The sequence below is a fragment of the Nerophis ophidion genome, linkage group LG03 (genome assembly GCF_033978795.1).
Source record: "Nerophis ophidion isolate RoL-2023_Sa linkage group LG03, RoL_Noph_v1.0, whole genome shotgun sequence".
Classification (NCBI taxonomy): domain Eukaryota; kingdom Metazoa; phylum Chordata; class Actinopteri; order Syngnathiformes; family Syngnathidae; genus Nerophis; species Nerophis ophidion.
Genome location: NC_084613.1, coordinates 22,985,935 through 23,010,117, shown reverse-complemented (window position 1 = coordinate 23,010,117; position 24,183 = coordinate 22,985,935). Strand labels below are relative to the sequence as shown.

General features: G+C 39.3%; 1 protein-coding gene across 1 annotated transcript in view; it reads left to right on the top strand.

The window, feature by feature from the left end:
- Positions 1-454: 454 nt before the first annotated feature.
- lingo1a (leucine rich repeat and Ig domain containing 1a) overlaps positions 455-24,183 on the top strand; it is a 282,863-nt gene continuing 259,134 nt past the window's right edge. Inside the window, exon 1 of the mRNA XM_061894597.1 lies at positions 455-669. The gene's annotated coding sequence lies outside the window, so the exon portion shown is untranslated. The remainder of the gene's footprint in view (positions 670-24,183) is intronic.

The window sequence follows — 24,183 nt, the reverse complement described above, 5'->3', positions numbered from 1 at the left end:
AGGTCACGGTCATTAAATGTTGGTTTCCGACCATGCTGCTTACGTGAAGTGATTTCTCCAGATTCTCTGAACCTTTTGACGATATTATGGACCGTAGATGTGGAAATCCCTAAATTTCTTGCAATTGCACTTTGAGAAACATTGTATTCTAACATAAAAGTGTTTGATTGTGAGGCATTCAAAAAGCCACAAAATGCAACGGGTCCATCAGACCTACAAACGCCCAAAAATATGAACGTTACAGAAGGGTTAAACATGTCTTCAATAAACTACCACTGCTTTAAAAAAAAAAGACAACTGAGGTGTGTTGAGTGTGCAGCTCAGACCATCTCCCAATCCCTCATCACACACTGCAACGCCTCCCTCTTCCACCATCCGCACATTCACACCCCCACCCTCCCTCTCGTGTGTGTGTGTGTGTGGCGTCCGTTGCAGTGCAAAGCGCATGTGCCGCGCGCGCACATGTGGCTCGTCAGTCGTCCGGGACGTGACCAACGCCGATGTGCTCCCCGACTCGGGATCCATGCCTACATCTTCTCCATCCTTCTGCATCCACCCCTAATGGAAGCTCTCTCCTCCCCTCCCTAGCCCCTTGGATTTAAGCACCATGGTCCTCGTCCTCGGCATGGAACCCTTCCTGGACGCTCCTTACTGAAGTCGTCGCTGAAGGTAAGCACGCCACTTGTCAAAGCCCACTTCTAAGTGCACTTCTACGGATGCTGTGCCCCCTACTGAGTACAGACGCGTGGGACGCAAGGGCGGCCACTTTGCATGGTCGCTGATGGAAAAATATTATTTATTTTATTATTATTTTTTGCTCCTGATGTCTCCTGCAGGGACGTTTCAGTAGTGACGTATTCTCAGCTGATTTTAACGATCACACTCCCTCTAGTGCAATCGCCGCCCTCCCCTTTTTTTTACTTCTCCCCCCCGTGATGCTATTCCCGTCCGCGCCGCACGCCGGATGAGCATCTTCGAGATCTCCTATCTTGTTATCAATTCAGCGTTCATCTCCTCGTCCCTCTGCGGAATGGACGGGGATGGAGGAGCAGGGATGGAGGGAGGGTGTCAGGATTCTAGAAGGGAAAAAAAAAGGTTTTAATGAAAAAAGGAAGAAAATAGATTAGCATCGGGAGGTAAAAAAAGGATTTGACGGGAGCACCAGGAGGGGGACGTGTGGGGTAAAGGTGGGGGTTTGTGTGTGTGTGGGGGGGTGAGTGGGAGTGGGCTAACGTGTACGAGAAAGTGCTTTTAGGGCCGGGGAGTCGGTTTACAAAAGCAGAAACGTGATATTTCTCGGCTTCTATCCGACACATGGATGCACTCTGGCTGACATCAATATTTATGTGAATTATATTTATATAGCGCTTTTCTCTAGTGACTCAAAGTGCTTTACATAGTGAAACCCAATATCTAAGTTACATTTTTCAACCAGTGTGTGTGGCACTGGGAGCAGGTGGGTAAAGTGTCTTGCCCAAGGACACATCGGCAGTGACTAGGTTGGGAGTAGTGGGGATCGAACCTGGAACCCTCAAGTTGCTGGCTAGGCCACTCTACCAGTCGAGCTATACCGCCCTATATCATATTTCCCATTTGGCTGCTGCTGGAAAAATAACAACAACAAAAAAAAACACACAATATCAGTGCCACAAGATGGGGAAAAATAGTCAGAGAGAAATCAAATCACCGTGAAATGGACCCTTTGGAGCATCCGTCATTCCTTTATTTGTCAAAACATCATTCACGTGGCGTGAATCGCAGTCGATGGAGCAATCTTGCTTGTCAGTTTCCAAAAGGTGTGTACCCAATTTGGGCTGAAAAACATAGAGTTCCAGTGGGTATTTGGTAGGCATACTTGCCAACCTTAAGACCTCCGATGTCAGGAGGTGTGGGGGGGGGCGTGGTTAAGAGGGGAGTAGTATATTTACAGTTGTTGTGTGCGCAGTTGTGCACTGCACTTTCTAAAGTAGATGTTATTGTCACAAATGCATGATTGATTGATTGAAACTTGTATTAGTAGATTGCACAGTACAGTACATATTCCGTACAATTGACCACTAAATGGTAACACCCCAATAAGTTTTTCAACTTGTTTAAGTCGGGGTCTATGTTAATGAATTCATGGTACAAATATATACTATCAGCATAATACAGTCACCACACAAGTTAATCATCATAGGATATACATTGAATGAGGTGGGATGAGGAGCTTTGCTTGATATCAGTACTTCAGTCATCAACAATTGCATCAACAGAGAAATGGACATGGAAACAGTGTAGGTGTGACTTAGTAGGATATGTACAGTCAGCAGAGAACATAGTGAGTTCCGGAGGTGGGTAGAGTAGCCAGAAATTTTACTCAAATAAGAGTACTATTACTTTAGAGATTTATTACTCAAGTAAAAGTAAGGAGTAGTCAACCAAATATTTACTTGAGTAAAAGTAAAAAGTATGTTGTGAATAAACTACTCAAGTACTGAGTAACTGATGAGTAACCTCATTATGGCAACAAATAATGCACAAACACATAAAAATAGCAATGAGCAAATTCAGAGCCAGGAATATCTCTTAAGCAACTAAAACATTAATATATATTAAATAATAGTACATTAAAATAAAAAAATTAAGGCACATTGACCCACAATAACTTAATAGCACCATAGGCTCAGTAGACATTCATTGATTGAAACTTGTATTAGTAGATTGCACAGTACAGTACATATTCCATACAATTGACCACTAAATGGTAACACCCCAATAAGTTTTTCAACGTTAATCAATTACTTAATTAATGACCAAGTCGAGGTGATCTACCTCATATATACATATACATGCATATATATAATCATATATATATATATATATATATATATATATATATATATATATATATATATATATATATATACATATATATATATATATATATATATTTTTTAATATATATATATATATATACATATATATATATATAAATATATACATATATATATATATACATATATATATATATATATATATATATATATATATATATATATACATACATTTATATATACAGTATATCATTTGTATTTATTTATTTTGCTGTTTTTGTTGACATGTTAAAGGTGTTTTAATGAATATACATGCATGTTTAACACATCGATTCCTATCTTTCATGAAGACAAGAATATAAGCTGGTGTATTACCTGATTCTGATGACGTGCATTGATTGGAATCAGACAGTATAGTGCTGATAATGTCCACGTTTTCAAATGGAGGAGAAAAAAAGTTCCTCCTTTCTGTCTAATACCACATGAAAGTCGTTGGTTTTTGGCATCTTATTTGTCCAGCTTCCATATTCGTTTTTATACACTTTACAATAAAAACATTGGCGGCAAACTCCGTAGCTTGCTAGCTTGTTTGCGCTGGCTTTCGGAGACTCTTATTTTGTTAGCGCAGGCGCAATGGAGCGCCACTTTTATTGTGAAGACAGGAACTGTGCGAAGTGAAGTGAATTATATTTATATAGCGCTTTTATCAAGTGACTCAAAGCACTTTACATAGTGACACCCAATATCTAAGTTACATTTAAACCAGTGTGGGTGGCACTGGGAGCAGATGGGTAAAGTGTCTTAGCCAAGGACTTAATGGCAGTGACTAGGATGGCACAAGCGGGAATTGAACCTGCAACCCTCAAGTTGCTGGCACGGCCACTTTACCAACCGAGCTACGCCGCGATCAGTCTTTACGCTTTTGACGGGATGTACGGTTGAAATAAAAAGTGTCTTTTTTCCTTTACACTTTTGATTGATTGATTGAAACTTTTATTAGTAGATTGCACAGTACAGTACATATTCCGTACAATTGACCACTAAATGGTAACACCCCAATACGTTTTTCAACTTAAGTCGGGTTGAACGTGAGACGGTCATGTGACCGCCTGGCTCTGTTTGATTGGTCCAACGTCACCAGTGACTGCATGTGATTGGTGAAACGCAGACATGCGTATCCTACTTTGAATGTGTGTCTGACAAACCAAAACAAACATTAACAGATCGATAAAAAACAAAGTAGCCAGTAACGATCTGAATGTAGATAAATGGAGCGGAGTAAATGTAGCGTTTCTTCTCTATAAATATACTCAAGTAAAAGTAAAAGTATGTTGCATAAAAACTACTCTTAGAAGTACAATTCATCCCAAAAGTTACTCAAGTAGATGTAACGGAGTAAATGTAGCGCGTTACTACCCACCTCTGGTGAGTTCACATAGCATAAGATCCAGTAAATACATTAGAAATACATTCGATTATTTACGTTAGGTTATTTACAATCCAGGGAGATGGAATGTGAATGGAGGAGGATTAAAGGGTTGAAGTTGCCTGGAGGTGTTGTGGTGCATGTACAGTAGATGGCAGTATTGTCCTGTTTAAGAGTGTCACATGCTGTTTATGGCAGACGAACTGCCTTACGGTAGAGAGTTAGACGTAAACGTGACTGCTGTTGTTGTGTGTTGTTACTGCGCTGGGAGGACGTTAATGAAACTGCCTAACAATAAACCCACATAAGAAACCAAGAACTCGCCCTCGATCATTCTACAGTTATAACGTTATTGAGCAAACACGCTCTCAGACACGTCACCCAGGTTCTAATGGAGATAGGGGGGCATGGCCTCCAGCTCCGCCTGAATTTCAGGAGATTTTCGGGAGAAAATTTGTCCTGAAAGTTTTTCGGGAGAGGCGCCGAATTTTGGGAGCTTCCCGGAAAATTCCAGGAGGGTTGGCAAGTATGTTGGTAGGGCTGTGAATCTTTGGATGCTGCATGATTCGATTCGATTCAGAATCGATTCTCCATTCAAAGCCAATACTTTTTTCATAACATAGGGTGCCAGTTCTATGATTAACTACCGTATTTTTCGGAGTATAAGTCGCACTGGAGTATAAGTCGCATTTTTGGGGGAAATTTATTTGATAAAACCCGACACCAAGAATAGACATTTCAAAGGCAATTTAAAATAAATAAAGAGTAGTGAACAACAGGCTGAGTAAGTGTACGTTATATGACGCATAAATAACCAACCGAGAAGGTGCCTGGTATGTTAACGTAACATATTATGGTAAGAGTCATTCAAATAACGATAACATATAGAACATGCTATACGTTTACCAAACAATCTGTCATTCCCAATAGATAAATCCCATGAAATCGTATACGTCTAGTCTCTTACGCGAATGAGCTAAATAATAATATTTGATATTTCACGGTAACATGTTAACAATTTCACACCTAAGTCGCTCCTGAGAATAAGTCGCATCCCTGGCCAAACTACGAAAAAAACTGCGACTTATTGTCCGAAAAATACAATACATTCATCCATAAAATAGATAAACATCTTTGATCAATTTGTATATTGCTTTAAGAAAAATGGTTTTGTTCAGTAAAATTCTACCCTTCTTTTTTCTAAAGTAGGTCTGTACAGCATAAATGATCATCTACATCAGACTTGGGCAAAATACGGCCCGCGGGCCACATGCGAACGTTCTTCATACGTTTTCTTTTTAGACCTTTAACATCAAAACTGTAGCCGCCATTGTGATGTGCAGTGCTGTTTTTTAAATTACCGTAAGTCTTGAACTATAGAAACTAATTCAATGGTAGAAATCTTGCGCTTTTGGTTGAGTTATTACGGTCATCTACGTCACATCTAGGGTTAATACAACGGGGCTATAGTTGATGCAACATGATGGTTAACACAATTGCGTTAGAGTTGATGCAACATGATGGTTAACACAATGGCGTTAGAGTTGATGCAACATGATGGTTAACACAATGGCGTTAGAGTTGATGCAACATGATGGTTAACATAATGGCGTTATAATTGACACAACATGAAGGTTAACCCGATGGCATTAGAGTTGATACAACTATGCGGTTAACACAATGTTAGAGTTGAAGCAACATGACGGTTAACACAATGGCGTTAGAGTTGATGCAACATGACGGTTAACACAATGGCGTTATAATTGACACAACATGAAGGTTAACCCGATGGCGTTAGAGTTGATACAACTGGGCGGTTAACACAATGTTAGAGTTGAAGCAACATGACGGTTAACACAATGGCGTTAGAGTTGATGCAACATGACGGTTAACACAATGGCGTTAGAGTTGATACAACAGGACGGTTAACACAATGCTGTTAGAGTTGATACAACTTGACGGTTAACACAATGGCGTTAGAGTTGATGCAACATGATGGTTAACATAATGGCGTTATAATTGACACAACATGAAGGTTAACCCAATGGCGTTAGAGTTGATACAACTAGGCGGTTAACACAATGTTAGAGTTAAAGCAACATGACGGTTAACACAATGGCGTTAGAGTTGATGCAACATGACGGTTAACACAATGGCGTTATAATTGACACAACATGAAGGTTAACCCGATGGCGTTAGAGTTGATACAACTGGGCGGTTAACACAATGTTAGAGTTGAAGCAACATGACGGTTAACACAATGGCGTTAGAGTTGATGCAACATGACGGTTAACACAATGGCGTTATAATTGACACAACATGAAGGTTAACCCGATGGCGTTAGAGTTGATACAACTAGGCGGTTAACACAATGTTAGAGTTGAAGCAACATGACGGTTAACACAATGGCGTTAGAGTTGATGCAACATGACGGTTAACACAATGGCGTTATAATTGACACAACATGAAGGTTAACCCGATGGCGTTAGAGTTGATACAACTGGGCGGTTAACACAATGTTAGAGTTGAAGCAACATGACGGTTAACACAATGGCGTTAGAGTTGATGCAACATGACGGTTAACACAATGGCGTTAGAGTTGATACAACAGGACGGTTAACACAATGCTGTTAGAGTTGATACAACTTGACGGTTAACACAATGGCGTTAGAGTTGATACAACTAGACAGTTAACACAATGTTAGAGTTGAAGCAACATGACGGTTAAAACAGTGACGTTAGAGTTGATACAACATGACGGTTAACACAATGTTAGAGTTGAAGCAACATGACGGTTAAAACAGTGACGTTAGAGTTGAAGCAACATGACGGTTAACACAATGGCGTTAGAGTTGATGCAACATGACGGTTAACACAATGGCGTTAGAGTTGATACAACAGGACGGTTAACACAATGCTGTTAGAGTTGATACAACTTGACGGTTAACACAAAGGCGTTAGAGTTGATACAACTAGACGGTAAACACAATGTTAGAGTTGAAGCAACATGACGGTTAACACAACGGCGTTGGAGTTGATGCAACATGACGGTTAACACAATGACGTTAGAGTGGATTCGACATGATGGTTAACAAAATGGCGTTAGAGTCGATACAACATGGTAGTTAACACAATGGCATTAGAATTGATACATCAAGACGGTTAACACAATGGTGTTAGTGTTGATGCAACATGACGGCTGACACAATGGCGTTAGAGTTGATACAACATGATGGTTGACACAATAGTGTTAGAGTTTATGCAACATGATGGTTAACAAAATGGCGTTAGAGTTGATACAACAGGACGGTTAACACAATGCTGTTAGAGTTGATACAACTTGACGGTTAACACAATGGCGTTAGAGTTGATACAACTAGACGGTAAACACAATGTTAGAGTTGAAGCAACATGACGGTTAAAACAGTGACGTTAGAGTTGAAGCAACATGACGGTTAACACAATGGCGTTAGAGTTGATGCAACATGACGGTTAACACAATGGCGTTAGAGTTGATACAACAGGACGGTTAACACAATGCTGTTAGAGTTGATACAACTTGACGGTTAACACAATGGCGTTAGAGTTGATACAACTAGACGGTAAACACAATGTTAGAGTTGAAGCAACATGACGGTTAAAACAGTGATGTTAGAGTTGATACAACATGACGGTTAACACAACGGCGTTGGAGTTGATGCAACATGACGGTTAACACAATGACGTTAGAGTGGATTCGACATGATGGTTAACAAAATGGCGTTAGAGTCGATACAACATGGTAGTTAACACAATGGCGTTAGAATTGATACATCAAGACGGTTAACACAATGGTGTTAGTGTTGATGCAACATGACGGCTGACACAATGGCGTTAGAGTTGATACAACATGATGGTTGACACAATAGTGTTAGAGTTTATGCAACATGATGGTTAACAAAATGGCGTTAGAGTTGATGCAACATGATGGTTAACAAAATGGCGTTAGAGTTGCTGCAACATGATGGTTAACAAAATGGCTTTAGAGTTGGTGCAACATGATGGTTACCAAAATGGCGTTAGTCGATACAACATGGCAGTTAACACAATGGCGTTAGAATTGATACATCAAGACGGTTAACACAATGGTGTTAGTGTTGATACAACATGACGGTTGACACAATGGCGTTAGAGTTGATACAACATGATGGTTGACACAATAGTGTTAGAGTTAATGCAACATGATGGTTAACAAAATGGCGTTAGAGTTGATGCAGCAAGTTGGTTAACAAAATGGCGTTAGAGTTGATGCAGCAAGTTGGTTAACAAAATGGCGTTAGAGTTGATGCAACATGATGGTTAACAAAATGGCGTTAGAGTTGATGCAGCAAGTTGGTTAACAAAATGGCGTTAGAGTTGATACAACATGATGGTTGACACAATAGTGTTAGAGTTGATGCAACATGATGGTTAACAAAATGGCTTTAGAGTTGGTGCAACATGATGGTTACCAAAATGGCGTTAGTCGATACAACATGGCAGTTAACACAATGGCGTTAGAATTGATACATCAAGACGGTTAACACAATGGTGTTAGTGTTGATACAACATGACGGTTGACACAATGGCGTTAGAGTTGATACAACATGATGGTTGACACAATAGTGTTAGAGTTGATACAACATGATGGTTAACAAAATGGCGTTAGAGTTGATGCAACATGATGGTTAACAAAATGGCGTTAGAGTTGATGCAGCAAGTTGGTTAACAAAATGGCGTTAGAGTTGATGCAACATGATGGTTAACAAAATGGCGTTAGAGTTGATGCAGCAAGTTGGTTAACAAAATGGCGTTAGAGTTGATGCAACATGATGGTTAACAAAATGGCGTTAGAGTTGATGCAGCAAGTTGGTTAACAAAATGGCGTTAGAGTTGATACAACATGATGGTTGACACAATAGTGTTAGAGTTGATGCAACATGATGGTTAACAAAATGGTGTTAGAGTTGATGCAACATGATGGTTAACAAAATGGCTTTAGAGTTGGTGCAACATGGTGGTTAACAAAATGGCGTTAGTCGATACAACATGGTGGTTAACAAAATGGCGTTAGTCGATACAACATGGTGGTTAACACAATGGCGTTAGAATTGATACAACAAGACGGTTAAAACAATGGGGTTAGGAGTTGATACAACATGCACCAGTGGTGGTGATTATTTTGAAAAATGTTGCGCCTTTTGTGTGCAGCACTTCAGGACGAAAGGAGTTTTGTAGACGTTTGCTTAGTTCATGCCGTGTCCTCATTTGCCGTTAAGATTAAAGCCTTAATTGGAGCATCAAGACAGATTCTTTCGACTCAGGCTGCAGTTTGGGAACCGTTCAGAGGAATTTTTCTCTTGGTGATCCAATTGAGGCGTTATCGCAGCGTTATTACCTCCACCAGGGGGTTATGATTCATCTTTGTTAGCGAGCGGTCGCACACAAACTTTCTTTTCCATGAAACTTTATGGGTCAGGTTGGTAGGAAATACCTAATTTGGCTTTTGAGCCACTTGTGTTCAAGAACAACCTACATTTACTATTTTACCTTTACTTCGTTACATTGAAGATTTATTTCCCTGACATTGTCTTTATTTACATGTTATTGCTTACTACTTGCAAACACGCACTTTGGGCTCGTTCGAGAGACTTCCTCCAGCAGGCACTGTCACATGACTCGGTTTAGCCAATCCAACGTAAGCACGTAACATAAATGACCTTTGAGGAGACCACTTTTTGAAGCTTTTCAGCCCATTTGTAGCTATATTTGAGCTAATTTAATTTCCTTTACTTCTGTCCTCTGTGTATTTAATTTATATTGGCTTGCCTCATGGCACAAAATCTGTATGTAATATTGGCTGCATTCCTGATAATTGTTTGTGTGCCATGTTGTTCCAGACCACAGCAAACATAACCCAGCTTGTCAAAAATTCTGATAAATCCATTAGAATAGGGGTGGCCAACCAGTCAGAGACTAAGAGACACTTTTTTTTTACTGTGTAACTGCAAAGAGCCGCATCCTGTACATGGGCACACCTAAACATCACCCCATCCCTTCCTCACACACACACACACACACACACACACACACACGCACACACACACACACACACACACACACACACACACACACACACACGCACGCACGCACGCACACACAAACACACACACTTCTGTATCCGTCACCTTCTTGAGACCTCCGATAAATGCCTACCTCTTCAGGACCACCCTTTCTAGATATATAAAGATGTGTATTTAAAACAATAATATACCCATACTATGCCAATGTAAGAAAGCTTATTGTGAACAATGTCACAATTTCACAAGGAAAAAAATTGAATTTTGGCAGTACTATAATAAAAGTCGGATTTTACTCAACGCAAGTCAAAATTTCACAAAAAAAACTGAACATTTGTGCAATATTATGATTGTACTCAATAACAGTCACAATTTTACAAGAATAAACTAAACTTTTGTGAATGTTATGAGAAGAGTCGTAATTGTGCTTGACAAAAGTCACAATTGTATAAGAAAACTTGAAATTGTTGGTAATATTATAATAATAATTGGAATTTTACTTGACAAATGTTTACTCAAAAAATGTCACTCTTTTACAAGAACAACAAAAACAATTGGCAATATTGTGATAAAAGTCAGATATGTACATGACAAATGTCACCATTATGCATTAAAGAGTAATAGTTTTACATAAAAAAAGTAATAACACACACACACACACACACACACACACACACACACACCTACACGCGCATTCTTGTATTCGTCACCTTCTTGAGACCTCCGATAAATGCCTACCACTTTAGGACCACCTTTTCTAGATATATAAAGATGTGTATTTTAAACATTAATAATGGTGGCGACTTGTCCAGGGTGTACCCTGCCTTCCGCCCGATTGTAGCTGGGATAGGCGCCAGCGCCCCCCGTGACCCCGAAAGGGAATAAGCGGTAGAAAATGGATGGATGGATAATATATCCACACTATGCCAATGTAAGAAAGCTTATTGTGAAAAATGTCACAATTTCACAAGAAAAAAAATTGAATTTTGGCGGTATTATAATAAAAGTCGGGAATTTACTCAACACAAGTCAAAATTTCACAAGAAAAACTGAACATTTGTGCAATATTATGATAAATGCTCGAATAGTACTCAATAACAGTAGCAATTTTACAAGAAAAACTTGAACTTTTGTGAATTTTATGAGAAGAGTCGTAATTGTGCTTGACAAAAGTCACAATTGTATAAGAAAACTTGAAATTGTTGGTAATATTATAATAATAATTGGAATTTTACTTGAGGAATGTTATCCTTTTACTCAAAAAATGTCACTTTTACAAGAACAACAATAACAATTGGCAATATTGTAATAGAAGTCAGATATGTACATGACAAATGTCACCATTTTGCATTAAAAAGTAATAGTTTTACATAAAAAAGTAATAACACACACACACACACACACACACACACGCACGCACACACACATACACACACACACGCACGCACACACACACACACACACACACACGCACGCACACGCACACACGCACACACACACACACACACACACACACACACACACACACACACACGCACACACACACAGACCTCAGCTCAGCCAGATTTATTGTAAATGTCACACACCAACATGACCCCTACAGTACAAAAACCTCAGGCCAGTTATTTTCAACAATCAGCATTGTGTGCATTGTCTCACACACACAAACTTTCACTTCAACCAAGTCCACAAACAAAAATAAAGTATTTTTTTCTGCTACTATGCATGTTGCTTAGTGGAACTCCTTGCATTCCTTGTGACGCTGAAGATTTGAAGCTTTGAAATGCGCTAATGACGCATGACATATAAGGCACACAGGCTTGCCATTTTGTTAAAAAAAAAAATCAACTCTCTCACACTGTTAAAAATGTCCTGTGTTTGTCTTCATATTTTTGTTTTGCTGTGCTTTTTTTGCCCTGCCATTTTGAGAGCGAGCTTGTCAGAAATCGTTTACTACTGTGATCTCACGCACATGCACCTTTGACGTTAGTCAAACCGGCTTCGGCTTCTTCTTCTTTTGTTGGACATGTCTTCTTTTGCGGGGCTGTCCGGGCGGGGTTTCTTAAATGCCTCAAATGTCCGGCATTTTGAGTTAGAGTTGCGTATATTGTCAATGTAGGTCCGGGGTTAAGAACGGGTACAAAACAAAACAATTTGTGGTGGAGAGCGCACGCAGCAGCATCGGTGAGGGAGGGGCAGAGACACAGAGCGAGAGAGAGAGAGAGAGATTTGGAGAAACATACATGACAAAAGAGAGGGAATGGAGAGAGGGACAGGACACAACAGAGAAATGTGGAGAGAGACAGGACACAAGAGAGAAAGTGGAGAGAGACAGGGTACAAGAGAGAGATGTGGAGGGACAAACAGGACACAAGAGAGAGATGTGGAGAGACAGACCGGACACAAGAGAGAGATGTGGAGAGACAGACCGGACACAAGAGAGAGAGAGTGGAATGGACAGGACACAAGAGAGAGATGTGGAGAGACGGACAGGACACGAGAGAGAGTGGAGAGAGAGACAGGACACAAGAGAAGGATGTGGAGAGAGAGACAGGACACAACAGATTGAGTGGAGAGAGAGACAGGACACAAGAGAGAGATGTGGACAAACAGACAGGACACTAGAGCGAGATGTGGAGAGAGAGACAAGACACAAGAGAAAGATGTGGAGAGACAAACAGGACATTAGAGAGAGAGGTGGAGAGACAGAAAGGACACACAAGAGAGATGTGGAGAGACAGACAGGACACTAGAGATAGATGTGGAGTGATAGACAGGACACTAGAGAGAGATGTGGAGAGACACACAGGACACGAGAGAGAGTGGAGAGAGAGACATGACACAAGAGAGCGATGTGGAGAGAGATGTGGAGAGACAGACAGGACACGAGAGAGAGATGTGGAGAGACAGAAAGGACACAAGTGAGAGAATTGTAGAGACAGAAAGGACAGAAGTGAGAGAATTGGAGAGACGGACAGGACACTAGAGAGAGATGTGGAGAGACGGACAGGACATGAGAGAGAGATGTGGAGAGACAGAAAGGACACAAGGGAGAGAATTGGAGAGACAGACAGGACACAAGAGAGAGATGTGGAGAGAGAGATGTGGAGAGACAGACAGGACACGAGAGAGAGATGTGGAGAGACAGAAAGGATACAAGTGAGAGTTGTGAAGAAACAGACAGGACACTAGAGAGAGATGTTGAGAGACACACAGGACACAAGAGAGCGATGTGGAGAGAGAGACAGGACACAAGAGAAATATATTTTCATTAAGGCAAGTTTTGACATAAGTGCAACTCTGATGCGGTTTTCCCCATGAAAACATTAAAAAGTCCATATATATAAATAAAACGAAATAGAATACAATGACAAAATAAAAAATAATAAGCGTAAAAAAAATTATATACACATAGGGTAAGAATAAATAACTTGTAATAATTAAAATTGACTCAGTTCCAAAAAAGTTTGTAAAGATATTTTTATTAAGGCAAGTTTCGACATACAGTGCAACTCTGATGCGGTTTTCCCCATGAAAACATTAAAAAAGTCCATATATTAAAATAAAACAAAATAGAATACAATGACAAAATAAAAAATAATAAGCGTAAAAATAAAACTAATATACACATAGTATAAGATTAAATAACTTGTAATAATTCAAATTGACTCACTTACGAAAAAAATGATTGTAAAGATATTTTCATTAAGGCAAGTTTCAACATACAGTGCAACTCTGACGCAGTTTTCCCCATGAAAACATTAAAACGTCCATATATAAAAATAAAACAAAATAGAATTCAATGACAAAATTAAAATAATAAGCGTAAAAAATAATACAATCATAGAATACGATTAAATAACTTGTAATAATTAAAATTGACTCAGTTACAAAAAAATGTTTGTAAATATATTTTCATTAGGGCAAGTTTTGACATGCAGTGCAAGTCTGACGCGGTTTTCCCCATGAAAACATTAAAACGTCCATACATAAAAATAAAACAAAATAGAATGCAATGACGAAATAAAAAATAATAAGCGTAAAAAATAATATACACATAGTATACGATTATATAACTTGTAAAAATTAAAATTGACTCAGTTAAAAATGTTTTTTGTAAAGATATTTTCATTGAGGCAAGATTCGACGCAGTTTTCCCCATGAAAACATTAAAAACATCCATATATAAAAATAAAACAAAATAGAATGCAATGACAGAATAAAAAATAATAAGCGTAAAAAATAATACGCACATAGTATACGATTAAATAACTTGTAATAATTAACATTGACTCAGTTAAAAAAAAATGCTTATAAAGATATTTTATTGAGCTAAGTTTTGACGCAGTTTTCCCCATGAAAACATTAAAAAAGTCCATATACAAAAATAAAAAAAAATAGAATACAATGACAGAATGAAAACTAATAAGCGTAAAAAAAATAATATACACATAGTGTACGATTAAATAACTTGTAATAATTAAAATTGACTCAGTTATAAAAAAATATTGTAAAGATATTTTCATTAAGGTAAGTTTCAACATAGAGTGCAACTCTGACGCAGTTTTCCCCATGAAAACATTCAAAAGACGATATATAAAAATAAAACAAAATAGAATACAATGACAAAATAAAAAATAACAAGCATTAAAATAAAAAATAATATACACAAATTATAAGATTAAATAACTTGTAATAATTCAAATTGACTCACTTACAAAAAAAAAATTTGTAAATATATTTTCATTGAGGCAGGTTTCGACATACAGTGCAAGTCTGACGCGGTTTTCCCCATGAAAACATTAAAACGTCCATATATAAAAAAAAATAAAAAATAATAAGCGTAAAAAATAATATACACATAGTATACGATTAAATAACTTGTAATAATTCAAATTGACACACATTTGTTATATTGCTATTAAATATACAGCAAAGCTCCAATATCAGGCAAGTCTTGATTATGGTATGATTTTAATGTTTTTTTTTCCCTCTAAAATGTGTCACGTACATGTGGTAACACGCATGTCCCAGCATGCATCGGGGCTAGCCACCATGCTAAAGCTAGCTGTGATATCTCAATGGTCTCGTTAGTCCTCCTCTCTGCAGCTCACAGCGGCTTACACTCACCAGCCAAGTGCGACCATCACTCAGTCATTTTCTATCCCACTTGGCCGCAGCCGTAGAGCCCGCCGCCGTCCAAGAGTGACTCACTGAACGGACACCCCCACTCCCCCGCCGCCCGTCGCCCACCCACGGCAACGCCGACTCTCTGCCAAAATGAGCAGCTCGCCACTCGTTTTATCCTCCCGACTTTCCAAGGCAGTTATTGTGTGGGTCGTTAAGGCAAATAATGGTCATTACCGCACGTGGCTTGATGATTGACCATGATGCATGAAATGAACTTGGCACGTTTGTCACGCGGGTACTCACTTAATGGCGTACGAGCGTGTGCGCGCGTCAGCGCCTCCTGGAGGGCCTCTGGCTCGGTGCGTTGTCGTCTGGAATTTACAAGTGATTGAAATAAGTTAAGCTCAAGGGCCAAAGCCATTTGTCACTTTTATTGTTCTATCACAATGTCACATATATTCAATCTACCAGGGCTGTCAGAGTTTGGAAGTGTGGTTCATCTGATTTAAAACATCATTTGCTACCAATATAATATATCGAATACTATAGTAAACATATATTTATGATGAACATGTATGTGATTGATGTACAATATAACACATTTGCTGATCATTTTATTCCAAAACATATAAAATAAATTAATCATAATGGCGGAAATAAAAAATACAAACCCCGTTTCTATATGACTTGGGAAATTGTGGTAAATATAAACGGAATACAATGATTAGCAAATCCTTTTCAACCCATATTCAGTTGAATGCACTACAAAGAATAGATATTTGATGTCCAATTTCATAAACTTTATTTTTTTTTTTGCAATTAATAATTAACTTAGAATTTCATGGCTGTGTCACGCCAAATTTCTTCCCCCCTACAAAAACGTTCCCCCCGGAAGACATTTGGTGTGACAGCCCCTTTAATGCCTGAAGGACCCCAATGAGGGCGTGATAATACCACGTTATATGACTCTTAAGGGTTACGGATACAAAATTAGCTTAAAAGGTTAGCATAATGGAATGCTAATATTTTTTCCTTACCGTTATTTTTCCCCAATGACAATCAGCCAATTATAATGCTTTTAAAACAGGCAGCTGTGTGGGCTGCTTTAAGCAAGTTATATGACTCTTAAGGGTTACAGCTGCAAAATTAGCGAAGCAGAAATAGCTTGAAAGGTTAGCATGCTGGAATGCTAATATTTTTTCCTTACCGTTATTTTTCACCAATGACAATCAGCCAATTATGATGCTTTTAAAACAGGCAGCTGTGTGGGCTGCTTTAAGGTCCTTCCACCCTCATTGGGGTCCTTCAGGCATTAGAGGGTCTGTCACGCCAAATGTCTTCCGGGGGGAATGTTTTTGTAGGGGGGAAGAAATTTGGCGTGATAGCTGCAACACGTGCCAAAGTAGTTGGGAAAGGGCATGTTCACCACTGTGTTACGTCACCTTTTCTTTTAACAACACTCAATAAACGTTTGGGAACTGAGGAAACTAATTGTTGAAGCTTTGAAAGTGGAATTCTTTCCCATTCTTGTTTTATGTAGAGCTTTATGGTAAATGGCTTGTACTTGTATAGCGCCTTTCTACCCCTTTTTTAAGGAGCCCAGAGCTTTAGTCGATCAACAGTCCGGGGTCTCCGCTGTCGTATTTTACGCTTCATAATGCGCCACACATTTTCGATGGGAGACAGGTCTGGACTGCAGGCGGGCCAGGAAAGTACCCGCACTCTTTTACTACGAAACCATGCTGTTATAACACGTGCCTTGGCATTGTCTTGCTGAAATAAGCAGGGGCATCCATAATAACGTTGCTTGGATGACAACATATGTTGCTCCAAAACCTGTATGGACCATTCAGCATTAATGGTGTCTTCACTGATGTATAAGTTACCCATGCCTTGGGCATTAATACACCCCCATACCATCACAGATGTTGGCTTTTGAACTTGGCGCCTATAACAATCCGAATGGTTATTTTCCTCTTTGTTCCTGAGGACACCACGTCCACAGTTTCTAAATATAATTTGAAATGTGGACTCGTCAGACCACAGAACACCTTTACACTTTGCATCAGTCCATCTTAGATGAGCTCGGGCCCAGCGAAGCCAGCGGCGTTCCTTGCTGTTGTTGATAAATGGGTTTTGCTTTGCATAGTAGAGTTTTAACTTGCACTTACAGATGTAGCAACCAACTGTAGTTACTGACAGTGGTTTTATGAAGTGTTTCTAAACCCATGTGGTTATATCCTTTACACACTGATGTCTGTTTTTGATGCAGTACCGCCTGAGGGATCAACAGTCCGTAATATCATCGCATACGTTCAGTGATTTCTCCAGCTTCTCTGAACCTTTTGATGATTTTACGGACCGTAGATGGTAAAATCCCTAAATTCCTCGCAATAACTCGTTGAGAAATGTTGTTCTAAAACTGTTCGACAATTTGCTTACAAATTGGTGACCCTCACCCCATCCTTGTTTGTGAATTACTGAGCATTTCATGGAAGCTGCTTTTATACCCAATCATGGCACCCACCTGTTCCCAATTAGCCTGTTTACCTGTGGGATGTTCCAAATAAGTGTTTGATGAGAATTTCTCAACTTTAACAGTATTTATTGCCACCTTTCCCAACTTCTTTGTCACGTGTTGCTGGTGTCAAATTCTAAAGTTAAATATTATTTGCAAAAAAAAATGTTTATCAGTTTGAACATCAAATATGTTGTCTTTGTAGCAAATTCAACTGAATATGGGTTGAAAATGATTTGCAAATCATTGTATTCCGATTATATTTACATCTAACACATTTTCCCAACTCATATGGAAACGGGGTTTGTAGTAAATACAATTAATGATAATACCAATACTATGATAATAACGTCAATGGTATTGTTTATTAATTAGCTTTTTTGTTATTTATTGATGTTTTTATTATTTAATATCCATACATGTGTACTTTTTTATCTATATTTTTTTATTTATACATGTGTCGCTTGTTTTAATCTGTTTTAATTCATTTAAATATATAAGTAAAATCTACCTAATTTAGAAATTATTTTGACTTCAGTTTCATTCTGTATTCACATAAAATGTTCAAACCTTAAAAAAACATAATTTCTGATCTCACTCTGAAGATAAAGTTATAGAAAAAAGGTCGATAAATGTTTTGTTTTTTTTAACCGTGTGCTTGCGCTTCACTAAGCCCAACGTTGTGTACAATATGTCCGTCATCCAAACAGGCATATTCAGCTTTTTGAAAAAGTGCATGGTGTGTCGACCAACCTTCTTATTAGGCTCGGGGAGAAAGCTGTTTAATTAGTATCAGTTACATCTAATTGTTAAGTGGGCTGAGTCCAAAACCCTGAGGAACTCCCTCCCAGATTGATTTATAAGCAACATGCAAGCTGGCACAAGACACACATGGCAGCACTCTTGTTTGATTAAAGTGGATTTTCCTATAATTAAGTTTGGCTTTGTTTGATGAGTATGACGTGCGTGGGCGATATGAACTGGAGAGACGGCGTAGCGTATCATTAGCGTCTGCTAATCAGATGTCGGGCACTATCGAATGAAACGCTGCAGCTTCGCCTTTTGTTTCCTCACTTCTCTCATCAATCATCGCTCTCGTTGCACATCAACAACATGTCCCTGGCCGCGGTCAGCAGGACTCGTTAGCATCCGCTCATCGTGCGTCTCTTATTCTGTCTGAATTATTGTATCATATAGAACACACTTTGACTTCCAGAGTTGTTCACGTTTTTATGTCTAATGATGTAATGTTGGGTCACTCTCCTTGTTTATGTTTGGTATGTTACATCATTTTGTGTTGATTTCTCTAAAGATGGCACTCCTTTGGCGCAATGCCTTCGTTTTTTCACGTCTTGCAGCATTTGGCATTTTAAGTATAAAAATCACATATTGTCCAGAGTGTACGCGCCTTCCGCCCGATTGTAGCTGAGATAGGCACCAGCGTCCCCCGCAACTCCAAATGGAATAAGCGGTAAAAAATAGATGGATGGATAGTACCATTGTATAGTAGTACTATAGTATAATTCTACTTCACATTTTTTGTCAAGACTGCAAATAATTTATATACAGTGTGAGAGTTTCCAGTCATTTTTACAACTCTTATTTTTTTGTGATAGAGTGATTGGAGCACATACTTGTTGGTGACAAAAAAAGATTACCGTATTTCCGTGAATTGCCGCCGGGGCGCTAATTGATTTAAAACCTCTTCTCACTCATGCGCTTACCAAAGGCATGCGCTAATTTATTGTAAAACCTCTTCTCACTCCAGCACTTACCAAAGGTATGCAGTAAACATTTGAGTGTGATGTAAGCTTGGACCTTAAAGGGGAACATTATCACCAAACCTATGCAAGCGTCAATATATACCTTGATGTTGCAGAAAAAAGACCATATCTTTTTTTAACCGATTTCCGAACTCTAAATGGGTGAGTTTTGGCAAATTAAACGCCTTTCTGTTTATCGGTCTTGTAGCGATGACGTCAGAACGTGACGTCACCGAGGTTATACACCCGCCATTTTCATTTTCACATTACAAACACCGGGTCTCAGCTCTGTTACTTTCCGTTTTTTCGACTATTTTTTGGAACCTTGGAGACATCATGCCTCGTCGGTGTGTTATCGGAGGGTATAACAACACTAACAGGGAGGGATTCAAGTTGCACCACTGGCAAAAAATCTGCCGCCAGACCCCCATTGAATGTGCCGGAGTGTCTGCACATTTTACCGGCGATGCTAACACAGACATAGCACAGAGATGTATGGATAACCTGCAGATGCATTTGCAACAATTAAGTCAACGAAATCACAAAGGTTAGTTTTGTTGATGTTGTTCACTTATGTACTAATTAGACATATTTGGTCGCAGCATGACTGCCAGCTAATTGATGCTAACATGCTACGGTAATCAATGCTAACATGCTATTTACACTAGCTGTATGTACATTTGAAACTAGATACCAGCATTTAATGCGAAACAAACACTTACCAATCGACTGATTTAAGTTGCTCCAGTGTCACAAGATGCGAAAGTTCTGATCGTTTGGTCCGCACATTTTACCGGCGATGCTAATAAAGCAGCCATGCTATGGGCCACTTCATCAGGTACACCCATGCTATGGCCAAATAGCGTCAATAGCTATTCGCTCAATAGCGTCAGTTTCTTCAATTTCATTTTCGCTATCCGCCTCCATACTCCGACCATCCGTTTCAATACATGCGTAATCTATTGAATCGCTTAAGCCGGTGAAATCCGAGTCTGAATCCGAGCTAATGTCGCTATATCTTGCTGTGGTAACCGCCATGTGGTTTGTATTGGCAGCCCTGTATGACGTCACAGGGAAATGGACAGTCGCATAGCAAATAGCGAAAATCAAGAACTTTAAAGCTTTTTTTAGGGATATTCCGGGAGATGTAAAATTTTTGAAAAAATTTTGAAAAATAAAACAAGCCACTGGGAACTGATTTTCATTGTTTTTAACCCTTTTGAAATTGTGCTAATGTTCCCCTTTAAATCCTACTGAATAGCACTTAATATTCTTCCCTTTAAGCGATTTCAAACTACCGGTATTGTAATCAGCCTCCTCCATTTTGAAATTGATGACAGGGGAATTGTCACTCGTGACGTCATGAGTTTGACCAGGCGGTAATACTAAACATGCGCTAATTATTTTGGGAAGCGAGTTTGACCCGGCAGTAATTCAAGGCAGGCGCATACTATCGGCCCTGCGGCAATTCAAGGAACTACGGTAAGTAAGTTTGGTTCTTTTATGAATTTATTATGGGTCTACTGAAAATTTGAGCAAATCTGCTGGGTCAAAAGTATACATACAGCAATGTTAATATGTGGTTACATGTACCTTGGCAAGTTTCACTGCAATAAGGCACTTTTGGTAGCCATCCACAACCTTCTGCTTGAATTATTGACATACTTGCCAACTCCCGGAATTCAGCGCCTCTCCCGAAAACCTCCTGGGACCAATTTTCTCCCGAAAATCTCCCGAAATTCAGCCGGAGCTGGAGGCCACGCCCCCTCCATCTTCATGCGGACCTGAGTGAGGACAGCCTGTTTTCATGTCCGCTTTCCCACAATATAAATAGCGTGTCTGCCCAGTGACATTATAACTGTAGAATTATCTAGGGCGAGTTATTGGTTTCTTATGTGGGTTTATTGTTAGGCAGTTTCATTAACGTCCTCCCGGCCTGGTAACAACACACAACAACAGCAGCCACATTTTCATCTAATGTAAAGCAGTTTGTCTGCCGTAAACAGCAAATTTTGTGACACTCTTAAACAGGACAATACTGCCATCTACTGTACATGCACCAAAACACTTCCAGGCAACACCTCCAGGCAACTTCAACCCTTTACTAATACCCTCCTCCATTCACATCCCATCTCCCCGGATTGTAAATAACCTAATGTAAATAATCGAATGTACTTCTAATGTATATACTTGTTCTTATGCTATCTGAACTCACTATGTTCTCTGCTCGCTGTACATATCCTACTAAGTAAGACCTACACGGTTTCAATGTCCATTTCTCTGTTGATGCAATTGTTGATGACTGAAGTACTGATATCAACCAAAGCTCCTCATCCCACCCCCCGGATTGTAAATAATGTAAATAATTCAATGTATATAATATGATGATTAACTTGTGTGATGACTGTATTATGCTGATAGTTAACAGTATATGTGTACCATGAATTGATTAACCTGGACCCGACTTAAACAAGTTGAATAACTTACTTGGGTGTTACCATTTAGTGGTCAATTTTACGGAATATGTACTCTACTGTGAATCTACTAATATAAGTTTCAATCAATCAATCAATCATGCATATGTGACAAAACCATCAACGGCTTTTAATAGAGTGTAGTGCGACAACTGCGCACACAACAGCTGTAAATATACTCCTCCCCTCTTAACCACGCCACCAACCATGCCCCCACTCCCCACCCCCACCTCCCGAAATCGTAGGTCTCAAGGTTTGCAAGTATGATTATTGACCACTCGTCTTGACAAAATTGGTGCAGTTCAGCTGAATTTGTTGGTTTTCTGACATGGACTTGTTTCTTCAGCATTGTCCACATGTTTAAGTCAGAACTTCGGGAAGGCCATTCTAAAACCTTAATTGTAGCCTGATTTAGCCATTCCTTTATCACTTTTGACGTGTGTTTGGGGTCATTGTCCTGTTGGAACACCCAACTGCGTCCAAGATCCAACCTCCGGGCTGATAATTTTATTTTGTCCTGAAGAATTTGGAGGTATTCCTCCTTTTTCATTGTCCCACCAGTTCCATTGGCATCAAAACAGGCCCAGAGCATAATAGTATCATCACCATCCTTGATGGTAGGCATGGTGTTCCCGAGTTTAAAGGCCTCACCTTTTCTCCTCCAAACTGACATCACATGGACAAACATAAAACCTTCTGGATGAACGGTTATGTGGTCAGATGAAAGAAAAATTAAGCAGTTTGGCCACAATACCCAGCAATATGTTTGGAGATGAAACGTTGAGGCCTTTAATCCTAAGAACAAGTGTACGCAAACTTTTGATCGCGACTGTTTGTGTAACATACAACTACTGATTGCATTATGAATATATAGATTTACTAGGGATGTCACTATTCAACTTTTTTTACTAACAATGCTATATTGTTATTTGGAACCTTGAGTGTTGGCCGATACTGATATTGATCCTACACAATATCAGCAGGAATCGGTAGTACTTTTATTATTTTGTAGTGTGGAATCTTAGAAAAGGTTTGATCAAGTGAAAATAGTCAAACCGATAACAATGGTAATGAAAACATAAACTTATTATCAATAACCGTCTAGAATGGATTTATGCTGTCTTTAAGTTGAAGTAGATTGGTATTTTTTTATTTTCTTTTCTTTTCTTTTCGCAACACCCAGTGGTCGCAATAATTCATTCAGTTAGTTGAATGATGCAGACAATTTTGTTACTGGATACTTTCTAATATGCTTGTGCTTGGAAATGTTGTATGTTTAAGTAATATGCAATCATATTTAGAGCGATGAGGTAGCAACTTGTCCAGGGTGTACCCCACCTTCCAACCCCGCGACTCCAAAAGGGACAAGCGATAGAAAATGGATGGATGGATGGGAAAGAAAAAACATGTTTTACGTTCGATATATGGGTTGAGTAGAGTGTGTGGATTTGGGTAACAAATGGCGCAACATTTTGAAAATCCAGGACTACTTTTCAAAACGGTTGAAACATTTTGACGAGATAAGTTTAACATTTGAATTGATATTTTGGAATACCTGGAATTCCAAATACCTCCAATACCTGGAGCCTTCCCGGTAAGGTTTATTCAGGTGTACTGGAGAGGAGGCTACGTCGGATAGTCGAACCGCGGATTCAGGAGGAACAGTGTGGTTTTCGTCCTGGTCGTGGAACTGTGGACCAGCTCTATACTCTCGGCAGGGTTCTTGAGGGTGCATGGGAGTTTGCCCAACCAGTCTACATGTGCTTTGTGGACTTGGAGAAGGCATTCGACCGTGTCCCTCGGGAAGTCCTGTGGGGAGTGCTCAGAGAGTATGGGGTATCAGACTGTCTTATTGTGGCGGTCCGTTCCCTGTACGATCAGTGCCAGAGCTTGGTTCGCATTGCCGGCAGTAAGTCGAACACATTTCCAGTGAGGGTTGGACTCCGCCAAGGCTGTCC